Here is a 14,978-nt window from a genome sequence, read left to right as displayed (position 1 = left end):
ATTCCTTTTCCTGACAAAGAGTGTGGTTGGAGTGCACAGAAGAGTAAATGACTTTTGCAATTGCTTCTAGGAAGTCAGAAATACAACCTAGGGAAAATTCTTAGATTTAAGTTCTCAATAAATTAAGAACCATGAAATGATGTTATATTTCTTGACAAGAATACAGGCATGGACATAGTTCAGAGAGTAAGTCGTTGGTTTTTATTTAACGGGGTTATAAGCTGAACAATCACAGGACAGGAATTCCTACTACTGGTCTCACGTTTTTGCAGCACAACTTTATATGTGATTGACAGCCCTGTTCTTGTTCTATTCTTGATGGACAGGAGTCAGTGGAAGAACACGATCATGATAGATTCCATACACTCACCTCTTCCTGACAGAAAATTCCATTGACTTTGGAATTCTCATCTTTACCTTGTTCAGGCCATGTGCCTGCATGTTGATTAACTGCTGATAATAAACCTTCAGAAAAAAAAGAACAAATCCTTGAATTACTGTTTATTTTCATTTTTAACCTTACTCATGCAACAGACATGCATACATGCACATTTTTTTCCTTCATAGAGCTAATAATTTTCAACCTCTAACCAAGATAAATAGATTAGTAAGTAGTGGCTTCCCTGATGGTTCAGACCCAGGTTTGATCCCTGGGTTGGGAAGATCCTCTGGAGGAGGGGGTGGCTAATCACTCCAATATTCTGGCCTGGAGAATTCCATGGACAGAGGAGCGTAGCAGGCTACAGCCCATGTGGTTGGAAAGAGTCGGACACAACTGGGCTATTTATATATCTTTTTTTTTTAACTCTACTCATTCAACAGACACACACATATGCACACATTTTCCTTCATAGATCCAATAATTTTCAATCTTTAAACCAAGATATATCGATAGATGAAGATATAAAGTGGGTAAGAACAAGCTTTTTAAGGATTCAAGTTACTTAAGTTGCTTTTACTACTGCCTAATATTTATGAAGTTTTTTTCAAGACTGACAACAAGAAATGTTTCTATAACAAACTCAATAATATGAATGTTTTTCCAGTTCTATGATTAGCAGTAGAAATATGTACCATGCACAGGCCAAATGCTTCCCAAAAAAGTTAAAATAAAATAATTAAGCAGAATATATTTTTTGTTTTTGCATTCTCCAATTTGACTAACAGAAAAATGTGCTGCTGCTGCTAAGTCGCTTCAGTCGTGTCCGACTCTGTGTGACCCCATAGATGGTAGCCCACCAGGCTCCCCTGTCCCTGGGATTCTCCAGGCAAGAACACTGGAGTGGGTTGCCATTTCCTTCTCCAATGCATGAAAGCGAGAAGTGAAAATGAAGTCACTCAGTCGTGTCCGACTCTTAGCGACCCCATGGACTGCATGCAGCCCACCAGGCTCCTCCATCCATGGGATTTTCCAGGCAAGAGTACTGGAGTGGGGTGCCATTGCCTTCTCTGAACAGAAGAATGTAGTATCCTGTAATTCTTAAATCTCATAACATCACCACACATTTAAATCAAATGTCACTTGTACATTCTAAATTAATTGTATTAGTTAAAATTTTTAAATTATTAAAAACTAGATGCATGTATACCTGTGGCGGATTCATTTTGATATTTGGCAAAACTAATACAATTATGTAAAGTTTAAAAACAAAATAAAATTAAAAAAAAAAAAAAAGGACACTTACAAAAGGAAAAAAAAAAAAAAAAAACCTAGATGCTTGTCCATGTAAGTGGTTTAAAGTTTTGTTAGCACTAGTAACTAACCCGTCTTTCTTTCCAATAGATTTTTTTACCACATGTAGAAATCAATACAAATTCATTAATTAATGACTTAAAAGTAAACAAATCAACTTTAGTCATTTTAAAAGTTCTGTGTCCTGAAAGAAGTACATATTTTCCCATTTAATTAACATTTTTTTCTTGTAGTACATTAGGCATACGATACCTAAAAGCAGGTTAAATCTCCTCTCCTGATTAAAAAAAACTTTAAATAGTTAATGCAAATTTAGCTATTAATTTCATTTTATTTCATTTCTCTAGTATGTAAAATTTTTGTTTTGTGTTTCTAAATATTGTGCATAATCTTATTTCTTCACAAAATTATTACAGTTATAGTAAATAATTTAAACAATCATTGAAATATTTCACCATCCTGTGACAGCAGCAGAATTTCTATGTTTTGAAGACTGATAGTATCATGTGCAGGGGATCCCCAGGTGGCGCTAGTGGTAAAAAACCCTCCTGCCAATGCAGGAGATGTAAGAGACACAGGTTCAATACCTGGGTGAGGAAGATCCCTTGGAGGATGGCATGGCAACACACTCCAGTATTCTTGCCTGAAGAATCCCATGGACAGAGGAGCCTGGCAGCTACAGTCCATGGGGTCACAGAGCCGGACACAACTGAAGTAACAGCTTGCACACACACACACAGTCTTCTGTGCACAAAACAATGTCTGGTACAAACACTGTCTGATGCTTGTATTCATGAAATAGAGGTTGATTCACAGGAGATCAATGCCGCAAAATACACGTAGTAACTTTTAATTAGGTGGATATTTTTGCCTATGACAATCTCAGTTCTCAGTTCAACCTTTTTCTCTCAAGGTGGCCCTGTCTGGATTACAAAATATATTATCTCCCAAAGGACCATCTAGTTAAGGCTACTATGGTTTTTCCTGTGGTCATGTATGGATGTGAGTTGGACTGTGAAGAAAGCTGAGTGCCAAAGAATTGATGCTTTTGAACTGTGGTGTTGGAGAAGACTCTTTGGAGTCCCTTGGACTGCAAGGAGATCCAACCAGTCCATTCTAAAGGAAATCAGTCCTGGGTGTTCATTGGAAGGACTGATGCTAAAGCTGAAACTCCAATACTTTGGCCATCTCACGCGAAGAATTGACTCATTGGAAAAGACTGAAGCTGGGAGTGATTGGGGGAAGGAGGAGAAGGGGACGACAGAGGATGAGATGGCTGGATGGCATCACCGACTCAATGGACGTGAGTCTGAGTGAACTCTGGGAGTTGGTGATGGACAGGGAGGCCTGGCATGCTGCAATTCATGGAGTCGCAAAGAGTCAGACACGACTGAGTGACTGAACTGAAGTGAACTGAACTGAATTCTATCTATACGCCATTCTGTGTTATATGTGTTTTATATTTATCAGCTCATTTATTTTTGAACAGATCCTTCACAGCAGAAGGATCTGTTGGTATCCCTGACTGACCATTGAGGAAGTTGAGTTAGCGAAGTTAGCCCATCCAGACTTTTTGATCATGGAAGACCTCAGATTCAAACTCATGGTGAGCCTTTGTTCTTAAATTGCTACATGGTGATGCCCCAAGTGCTTTATAGACATTTATGGACATTACATTACTGATATGTAATGCCAATACAAGCACAATGAAATTTTGAATTGTTTTACAAGTGGACTAACCAGATAGAACTGATGTTTATTTCTTATTTTGCTCATTTTTGTTATTCTAACTTTCCTCAAAACTACTGTATAATCTCTTATAGACTGTAAAGAAACAGTGTGTATATATTTGCATGCCAACCTCAAGAAGGGATTGTTTGGATTTCCTCATTGGCTAGTGCTCAAAAACATCAAGTATAAGAAAATAAAATCAACTTACCTCCAAGCAGACTATGGTGAAAGTGGAAGTCGCTCAGTAGTGTCCAACTCTTTGGGACCCCCTGGACTATAGAGTTCATGGAATTCTCTAGGCCAGAATACTGGAGTGGATAGCCTTTCCCTTCTCCAGGGTATCTTCCCAACCCAGGAGTCGAACCTAGATCCCCCACATTGTAGGAGGATTCTTTACCAGCTAAGCTACAAGGGAAGCCCAAACAGACTATGATTTCCATAAAACAAAGATGAGGGAACATCAGTCTTCTATGCCTACTTATCCTGCTTTCTGTGCTTCCCTGGATATGGGAGCCTGGGAAACTACAGGCCATGGGGTCGCAAAGAGTTGGATATAACTTAGAAACTACACAGAGAACACACTACTTTGATATCATTTTAGACAATCATTATTGATGCAAAACATTACAGAATATACATGTTTTACTGGAACTTTTTGTTAAAATTATTATGAGTTTACTTTTCATTAATTAGAATTGATTGAAAAATCTATTTTTTGTTATTGATTGTGAATTATATACAATATTAACAAGCAGAGGCTCAGGAAGACAGTTGGTGCTTAAATCTCAGATCAAGAAAAGCTGGAATTTTCCATTTCTTAATGCCATCATTCATTGAATTGATAGTGACCTTGAAACTAAATTGTGCTAATGGTGATATGATAGTACCATGCTAAATATTTGATAATTATGTCTGATAACTCTTTATTCTGTATTTTGATTAAGTAAAATTCTATTACTTCATCCTTATTGCTAACCCTTTATTTCATACCCTCCTGTAATACAATATTATCTCAAAAATGGTTATTACTTCTTCATTGTTTTTCTAGCTCTCTGCATATACTTGCTCCAATCCATTTCCCATATTTATATAGTTATGATTCTGAAATGCCAATCTGATGTTGCATTTTCATGCTTGAATTATACATAGCCCGGGGATAATGTTGAAAAAGCTTAGCTTGTCAAAAATCCTTCTATGTCCTCCATTAGATTTCAGTAGCTTTTCCTCTGTGTGCTTCTTTAATATTGTGTATATACATCCTTTATGGAGATCATATTCTGAATTGTCAAGGACAGTCCTAATTTATGCCTGTTTTCCATGCTTCCGATATGATTTAACATTTCCCTTAATTTTTATTTTTGTAAATGAAGTATTCTTTTGAAATTTGTAGTAAAGCAGCCTCAATGATTTAGAAAAACATTTAAATTTTATTTTCATTTTTTCTGGGTGGCCATTTAGTAGTAACTGAAATACATGTTCCATAACAGATTACTGCTAGAAAATGGTGATTGTACTTCTGTCTGGAACCATTCTAAAAGCAACATAACTAATACTTCCCTTTCAAGGTCAGTGTATAGGGCATGTTACTAAAGCAAAATGTTCAGTTACAAATGATTAAGGACATTTTACTCCTTGCAGTAAGAGAGGATCTTTTATTCTGTTTCTGGCCATTCCGTATACCAGCCTGCAATGCTATGGCCCAATGACATGTCTGGTAAGATCCAAGAAACCTCTAGGTGGCAGTATGTCAGAAACATAGGGAATTATACAGGTGTAAAAATAGACATATGTAGAAAACTTTACTCTCCTTATCAGAGATAAACCCACTTGAACAATAAATTATATGTTTAGTGGAGTGGACTTCATTTTCTAAAGTAGGTATTTTTCTATCTTCTTAAATCTGGGCAGGTTAAGAAGCTGGGTTGACCTAGAGTGTATGGCATTTCAAGGCATAGCCTTTACATAGTCTTGTACTTTTCTGCTTCCTGAGTTTGATCCCTGGGCTGGGAAGATCCCTGGAGAAGGAAATGGCAATGCTTATAATGCTCACTCTCAGAACCCAGCCTCCATGTGGTGAAAGCCAAGCTGCATGAAAAAGCTGCATGTTGATGTGCTTGTCAACAGCTCAGCTATGCTCCTAGAAAGCAACTCTGTACCAAATGTCATTTTGGATTTCCAGCCTAATTGAGCCTTCAGTTGATTCAGCCCCTGCCAACATCTTCCTGCAACTTCACAGGAGAACTACTTACTTGAATCTAGTCAAACTAGCAGAGTGATAATAATAATAGTACCAACAATTATACTAAATTGTTTTTAACCACTAACTTGAGAGAAGACTGTTATACAACAAATAACCACACCAGCTCATCTTTCTACAATAGCCCAATCACATTTTATTTGCATTTTTGAATACTGTAAGCTTTTTAATCCATTGGGCACTAGGTTTAGTAAGAATAATCCAGGTTCACTTTATGCATCATTCGACCCTTCAGGAGGCTCAAAATTGGTGCTTATTGGATGTTTGTTGAACAAGTAAAGAAAGAAATATTGTGGGCCTTGGATGCAAGTCCCAGATTTTTTTTTTTTTCAAATATTTCTACCTCTTAAAGAACCATCAATACCATGATTTTAAATCTCTCTAAACACATAATACAGTCCCAGCCATGCCACTCCCATTGACCAGCATATCCCCTTTTTTCAGACTGCCCGGTGAAGTCATCACAGTTTAGAAACAATAGTGTATAGCTCCTTAAACATCAGTCCAGGAAGCCTCCTTTTTAAGTGCACTGCTGCATGGTATACACAGATTCATTGTTTTACCCAACACATTACATTTTAAATAATTATATTGTTACATCTATTTTACTATGCAGAGAGAGATAGGTTCTATATTTCAATGATTTTTAATAAACAAAAGTCAAATTAAGGGATAAATAAATGCATAAAAAATATTTAAAAAGCGTCACCTTAAATAAGTCTAGAGGTTCATGCTGGTTTAGAAGACCAATGAAGCCTAGTAGAATAGTCCATGAGAACTTGGCCCCAAAGATTGACACTCTATGAATCTGTTAATTAATGCTATATTATTTATGTCATTAAATATTTTAAGTTCTATTTAGCCTCACATTTTCACATAAAGTAAAGAAATAGGAAAGAAAATATCTCTATTTCCATATACTTAATTTATATTTTAGGGACTATGAAGGATAAAGGAATTTCTATCCCATTTAATAAAAATGGATAAGTTTTTGTGATCCCTTATACTAGAATTTAATTCTAAGTTTCATGCAAAATGAAAGAATAATGAAAATTATCTACGTACAAAGGAAAAAGTAATAAACTGCCAATCTGTACATGATTCTGTTGCTATTTATTTTGGAAGCATGCAATTAGAAGGTTTTCTGAGGGATTTTCCCCCATTAAAAATACCATCAATACCCTTAAAATTGAATCATCAAAAATAAAATGTCAAGCCTTTCTGGATTCCTTTTTCTTGTATTTTGATTTATTTTAGAGTTTCATTTAATTTGGTTTTAAACCTTTTTTTTTGTTTGTTTGCTTTTGAAATGTGGCAAGGATTTGTACTGTTGACTTAAAAAAAAAAATGCCAGATATTTCTCCAAAAAAGGTGGGCTTATTTGTGATCAGTAGAGAATTGCAATTCTGTCTGCAACCATAGTGAGGAATGTGCAAGTCCCTATAGACCAGACAAGGGAAGAATACTTTTAAAGGAGGAAAATGAAGTTGAGAGGACTATATAGTAAACAAAGAGTGCATTTTTCTTTGGCCAAGGAATCTTTCTTCTTCCTATTGGACTCTGCTGTTATCTCAAAGTGAGAGCTCCCCTTGCTGGCCTCCGAACTTTGTTTAATTGAGATTTCTGTTTATTTATTTATTTTTTTACCGTTATTTTAGTCTAGTAACCTTCCTGCTTAAATTTTAGTTTCTTGATGTAAACAAATTAAAAGTGTAAAGCAATCTCTGCATGTAAGTATGAATTGTTCTATGTATTAACCAAATAAAAAATTGCCATTTTAAATTCATTGCCATGTATTGAATTCTTCATACTTATTTTCTGGACTAGACCTCAGTTATCATATATATTCCTTTTAGTTGTGGGGTCACAATGAACATATACAGAATTTTTCATGGGAGTAGCTTTGCAAGTTTTCATTTTAAACGCTATTAGCTTTTAAGCTTTCTGTCAATAGTATGTTTTCTCAAAAATAAAAAAAAAAATTCAGCTGTATGGAAACTCTTTTATGTTAGATGACAGATTATGTTAGTAGGGATGACTAAAAGGTACTGATACAAACATCCAGGGACTAGCTAAATTCATTACATAAAGGGAATTATTCTTTATGGGAGGACTATTTCTTAAAACATAGCATCTGTTAAAGTATGTTTCTTTCAATTTCTCATATAAATAAATATAATTTCCAAGAATATTTTATTACTAATAAAATAACCCTCTTAGAAAACACAACTGCTGTTTTATTTTGGATAATAAATATAGCTGGAATCTGAGCACCATCTTCAGAAACATCTGCTTCTGTCTAGATACATTTTTGTACCTGAGACCGAAAGTGTTCATTTATTGTAAATGAGTATGCTGCACTATAGGAAATTACAGCCCTTTCAGTGGCCAGAAAGTCCTAAAATATTGAAGAAAATTGAATGCTTTTATCAAGAAATATTAACTATAAAAACAAATTATGAGCAAAAATTTAAGGAAAACATGTTATAAATAAAAATATACATATGCTTTTAGCAGCCAGACCCATAGCAAATCTAGTCTGTATATTAGAGGATGACACTGTTTGGAAAAGGCAGGTAGGAATTAAGCAGATGGCTGAGAGAGGAATAATTCTTCACTATGAGCTGATTATCTAGTCAGAAGCACATTATTTTATTTAAACTTTTTATTGTAGAGTGATATATATGTATAAATAAATCAGTGATTTTTTCGTCCATTAGAAACATTTATATATTTGGCTTTGAGCATATTATTTTTTGTATCCATTTGCCACATGTATTTTCTATAATCTGCTTACCATTTCTCCTTTTCTTAGGAAAGGATAGTGTCAGGGAATGTTTAACAGGAGGATTCCTACGTGCTGTTTCTCACAAGTCCTTTGTTTCTTTTCAAGCAGAGCAGAATGCTGCTCCCAGGAACCAGAGTCATTGTGTGCGACAGGCTTGAGTCTCCTTTAGTAAACATTCTCTTAATGACAAAACTGCCTAGTCTAGATACCCTTTGTTGAGATATGGATGGTCTTCTGACCTTGTGGCAATTATTAATCCCTTGTTCCCTTGGTAACAGTTGTTATACGCTTGGTTTTCTGATCTTTATCATAATCGTAAGAAACTTCTTGTACCATAGCTTATATATACTCACAGAAAATTCATTAAAGCACCTTTGCTCCATCAGAGCTTGGGTCCCCGTGTCTTTCTTTCTCTCTCTCTCTCTCTACCTTCGGCTGATTCCTTGGAGCGCAGAGACCCGTCTTCCTCACTCTCCTGCCCGAGCTTCTAAGACTCTTTCGAGAAGGCGCCCTGTGCCTTCACCACCCCTCGAGAGGGTGACCAGTGCCTTCGTGAGGGATGCAAGTCCTGTGTCAAGGACTTTATTGGTTTTCTGCATAAACCAGGGAGTATCAGCCTCTTTCTCTCCTTCACTTTCTTGTCGTTGCCTCTCGATCGCCAGGTCCCGGTCCATTAAGGGACCTCAACAATAAATGGAAAACTCACATATATTCAGCAACCAGATCAAAAAATATTGCCAGCACCGTGGAAGACCCTACTGTTCCCTCCCAGTTGTTGTCTCCCAAGGATAACCACTATCTGGACTTCTGAGAGCACAAATTAGGCTTGTCTGTTTTTGTACATTATATTATTAGAACCAAATGTATATATTTTTTCATGTTGGCTTATTTGCTTAACAGTGTGACAGACTTTTCTCAAGTGTATTTGTACATAGTTCATTTTCATGTCTGTATAGTATTCCATCATGTGACTAAATAACATGTTATTAATATATACATATATATATATGCTAAAATAAAATATGAGAATGTCTCAGAGTTCATATAACATGACCATTTATAAGTAGCTATACCCATGGAAGATATTTAGTTGAAATAAGAAAAACAAAACTGAGAAAAATATCTGAATTTATTTATTTTTAATATAGCATTTCTCATAATCTTAGGGGAGTTGTCAATCAATCTTTAGGATAAGTTTAGTAATTTTTTAAATCAATTCAAAATTTATTTTTTTATTTTTTAGTATAAATTTATTTATTTTAATTGGAGGTTAATTACTTTACAATATTGTATTGGTTTTGCCAATGTAATGAATGAGATTTACTTTTATCAAAACCAAAAGTAAACTTTTATTTTACTTGTTTATAACAATGTGTGCCTAATATGAGTCAGCTTATAATTATTTTACTGTTCTACATAAAATAAATGCTTTGATACATTTCACAAGCAATTATCAAGGAACTACTATATTCTAAGCATATATGTTTTTTTTCAATGACATATAATTAGCACCTATTACGAATCAGGAAATGTTCCAATCCCTTAGGATACAACTATGAACAAGGCATGCACATACACAAAACTGTCTTCATGTTGCATATTTTCTAATGAAGGAAGGCAGACAAATAATAACTAAAGTATATAGGATGCCAGATATTAATAAGCACAGGAAGTAAGGATGAGAAGGGTAGTAAAATAGATTTACTTAATACTCATCAACATTCAGGAGGTTTAGAGCTTGTAAATAAACAATATCCTGAAATCCAAATTTCTTGTGATAGAAATGACAGAAATAAATGGTGCGATGAATGACACAGATCTCATTTCTCAGTTTGAAACTCTGGATGAGATGGGAGGGTAGGATACTTTCAGGACATGTGGCATTTGAAGCCACCTCTTCTGACATGGTAATGTTGTTGTTGAGTTGCTAAGTCATGTCAGACTCTTTACAATCCCATGGACTGCAGCACTCCAGGCTTCCCTGTCCTTTACTATCTTCTGGAGTTTGCTCAAATTCATGTTCATTGAGTCAGTGATGCCATCCAAACATCTTGTCTTCTGTTACCCACTTCTCCTCCTTCCCTCAATCTTTGTCAGCATCAGGGTCTTTTCCAATGAGTTAACTCTTCACATCAGGCAGCCAAAGTATTGGAGTTTCAGCATTAGTCCTTCCAATGAATATTCAGGGTTGATTTCCTTTAGGATTGACTTGTTTGATCTCCTTGCTGTCCAAGGGACTCTCAGCACCACAGTTCAAAAACATTCGTTCTTAGGCACTCAGCCTTTTTTATGGCCGAACTCTCACATCTGTACATGACAACTGGAAAAAAATATAGCTTTAATTATATGGACATTTGTCAGCAAACTGACATCTCTGACTATGGTGATTTGGAAGCAAAGGGAAATGGCGGCTCTTCTCTTACTTGTACCAACAGAGGCAAGAGTACAAAGGAAGGTAATTGTATAGAACACATTTAGTTGTAGACAAAAGATTTCAAATAGTAATCTATGCTATGCTAAGTCACTTCAGTCGTGTCCAACTCTATGCGACCCCATAGACGGCAGCCCACCAGGCTCCCTCGTCCCTGGGATTCTCCAGGCAAGAACACTGGAGTGGGTTGCCATTTCCTTCTCCAATGCATGAAAGTGAAAAGAGAAAGTGAAGTCGCTCAGTCCTGTCCGACTCTTAGCCACCCCATGGATTGCAGCCTAACAGGCTCCTCCGTCCATGGGATTTTCCAAGCAAGAGTACTGGAGTGGGGTGCCATTGCCTTCTCCGAAATAATAATCTACCCTCCCATATAAAAAGAAGTAAAGTGAACTTTCGTTATATAATAAGAGAGCACAAACAGAGGCAGTTTTTGAAGTGGATCTCTGCAAATATCCAGTCATTAGTCAATGAAGTGAAGGCAATTACCAGAGGGAAGAATATAAATAGAGTCATGGAAGCCTGAAAATGACTGATTTGTTATTGAACAAAGGACTCTTTGATGCCTGTTGTGAGTGACAGAGGGAGGGTCTGATTTTTAGTTGGTGGCTGAACTATATCCCATATTCCAAGTGCTGGCAAAATTGTTTTATTCACTGAAGTTTACTGTCATTTCCCAACCTTAATCTGTTTTGTTTTTTTTTTTAATCTTACAATGATAATTGCCTCTTCAAGATTTATGTCTTCAAAGTAAGATGCTCTCTTTGCCTGTATGTTCTTGTAATCAGTATACTTCCTGCAAAAACCTCTCCTTGGCACAGCTCTAACACTTCCCCCAAACCCTCAATGAATCTAATCTTACCAGTGCAGATAGCACATTTTACTGTATTTACTTTTGCAATATGTTTGATTGTTCTAATTTTGTAAACTCTTTTAGAAAGCATTTAAAGAATTTAAATTCTTATTATACCAGGAAGCACAGTGATTTTAATAGTATCTGTCTTTAAGAGCTGTGAAAATGCTTTTATTTGTGGTAGGTTGTTCAGTTTAATAACCCATAACAAGTTTTAAAATACATAATGGTATTTGCATTCTTAGCAAAACTTCTCAGAAGGCTACCACTATCATCTGCCACTCCCTCCTCAAGCCCTCAGTTTTGTTAGTTTGGGCAAGTCCCAACTTCCCCTGAGGCTTCTATGAGTTCCCACAGAGTTTAAGACTCTCATTTCATCTCCAGTATTATAGTTTCCATCTGTTATCTATGCATTCTCTGTGATTTAGTTGAATAATTCATCCCCTCTTTATTATTTTATATAAGAATAGTTCCACCAAGCATTTTGTTATTTAAAAGTTTTTAATAAAAAGGATCAGTCAAAATGCAAATATTTTTATATTTTTCCTTGTTTTTGGACTATTGAATCATCACAGGTTTTCTTTTAAAATAAATTATCAAATGAACTAAGTATACATACATACATATATATATATATAAATAATTTCTCCATTTTTATATAATTGAGAAAGTGAGTAAATATGAACCAAACAGATATTAATGAAAAAGTTTGTCAATCAGTTCAGTTCAGTCACTCAGTCATGTCCGACTCTTTGTGACCCCATGGACTGCAGCACGCCAGGATTCCCTGTCCATCACCAACTCCCAGAGCTTGCTTAAACTCAAGTCCATTGATCCGGTAATGCCATTCAACTATCTAATCCTCTGTTGTCCCCTTCTCCTCCTGCCTTTAATCTTTCCCAGCATCAGGGTCTTTTCCAAGGAGTCAGTTCTCCAATATTAGTTGGCCAAAGTATTAGAGCATCAGTATTAGAACATCAGTCAGAGTATTCAGCATAAGTCCTTCCAATGAATAATCAGGACTGATTTCCTTTAGGATGGACTGGTTGATCTCTTTGCAGTCCAAGGGACTCTCAAGAGTCTTCTTCAATACTACAGTTCAAAAGCATCAATTCTTTGGTGCTCAGCTTTCTTTATGGTCCAACTCTCACATCCACACATGACTATTGCAAAAACCATAGCTTTGACAAGATGGACCTTTGTCGACAAAGTAATGTCTCTGCTTTTCAATATGCTGTCGAGGTTTGGCATAGCTTTTCTTACAAGGAGCAACCATCTTTTAATTTCATGGCTACAGTCACCATCTGCAGTGATTTTGGAAAAAGTTCTTACAAGAGGTTTAAAAAAGGGTGATCATAGTGTATTTATGTCTATGAACTCAAATATAATTTGCAAGATAGATGTTATAATACTAATGTACTTCACCATCTATTATTGACTGAAATATGTTTCCCCAGATTCAAATATTAAAGCCCTATTCTTACTCAATAGTTCAGAATATGTATTTGGAGATGGAGCTTTTAAAATGTAATTTAGTTAAAATTGGACTTCTCTGGTTGCTCAGACAGTAAAGTATCTGCCTACAATGCGGGAGACCTGGGTTTGATCCCTGGGTAAGGAAGATCCCCTGGAGAAGAAAATGGTACTCCAGTACTCTTGCCTAGAGAATCCCATGGATGGAGGAGCCTGGTGGGCTACAGTCCATGGGGTCATAAAGAGTCAGACATGACTGAACAACTTCACTTACTTATTAGGGTGTGTCCTAATCCTATCTGCCTGGTGGCTTTATAAGAAGAGACTAGAACAGAGGGACACCAGAGGTCTTATACACAGAGGGATGACTTTTTAAAGAGGCCACAAAAGCTGACTTTGTGTAAACCAGGCAGAGGCCTCAGAGGAAGTCAGTCATGTTGACTCCTTGACCTAAGGCTTCTAGCCTCCGGAACTGTGAGAAAATAAATTTCTGTTGTTTTAAGGCACTCACTTTGTGGTTATTTATTTTTTTAATGGCAAACTTAGCAAACCAATACACCATGTAAACTGTTTTTCTCCAAGAATATATGTGTTACAATCAATTTATCCATGGACTGTTTTCCAAAAACTTTGCAGAAGAAAAGAGATAAGTTAAATATTTCTAAGTATAATCCAAAGAATTGTTATAAAATATAATTTGATAAAAAATGTTCCTTATTAGTTATCAAGCTTTGTAATGATTATAGATCATTAGTTAAAACCATATGCATGCTTGCTAAGTTGGTTCAATCATTTCCTACTCTTTGTAACCCTATGGACTGCAGCCCACCAGGCTCCTAGTCCATGGGATTCTCCAGGCAAGAATACTGAAATGGGTTGCCATGCCCTCTTGCAGGGTATCTTCCCCACCCAGGGTCAAACCTGGTTCTCCTGCATTGGCAGGCAGATTCTTTACCACTAGGGCCACCTAGAAAACCCTAAAACCATATGAGGTCAAGTTATTTCTTACTGAATATTGATTTTCTGAATTAAAAAATTTGCTATTAATTTTTATTTGTCTCTATGATTAATATTCCATTAACATATAAAGAAAAGTGAAACCTATATTTAAAGGGTTGAAGGACATTTGAATATTGGAATCAATAATATACATATGTAAAATTGTATTCATGAAGGGTGGGGAGAATAACAGTTTTTTTAGAATTCAAGAAGAAATTATATATATTTTTTAATTTTTAGGACAATATGTTTCTTCCCAGTGTATGTTTTTGAATGAACAGAATTCATACATTAATTTTCTATTTCTATTGCAACAGATTACCACAAAATTAATGACAAAACACATTTAGTAGTCTACAGTTCTTTGGTTCAGAAGTATAAAATCAGTCTTAGTAATCGAACATCAGGGCTTCCTAGGTGGCTCTAGTGATAAAGAATCTTCCTGCCAATGCAAGAGACAGGTAAGAGAGGTGGGTTTCATCCCTGGGTTGTGAAGATCCCTTGGAGGAGCGCATGGCAATCCAATCCAGTATTCTTGCCTGGAGAATTCCCTGGACTGAGAAGCCTGGTGTGCAAATAGTTGGACATGACTGAAATGACTTAGCACACACATGCACACAGCCTAACATCAAGGTTTGGCAGTGCTGTGATCTTTTCGGAGACTCTAGAGGAAAATCTGTCTTCTTTTTTCTAGCTTCTACAAGATACCTGAATTCTTTGGCTCATGGCCCTACAGCAATCCAATCTTTGCTTCCA

Source organism: Bubalus kerabau, chromosome 18 (genome assembly GCF_029407905.1).
Source record: "Bubalus kerabau isolate K-KA32 ecotype Philippines breed swamp buffalo chromosome 18, PCC_UOA_SB_1v2, whole genome shotgun sequence".
Classification (NCBI taxonomy): domain Eukaryota; kingdom Metazoa; phylum Chordata; class Mammalia; order Artiodactyla; family Bovidae; genus Bubalus; species Bubalus kerabau.
The sequence above is the reverse complement of the archived record's forward strand: the minus strand, read 5'-3'. Positions refer to the sequence as shown.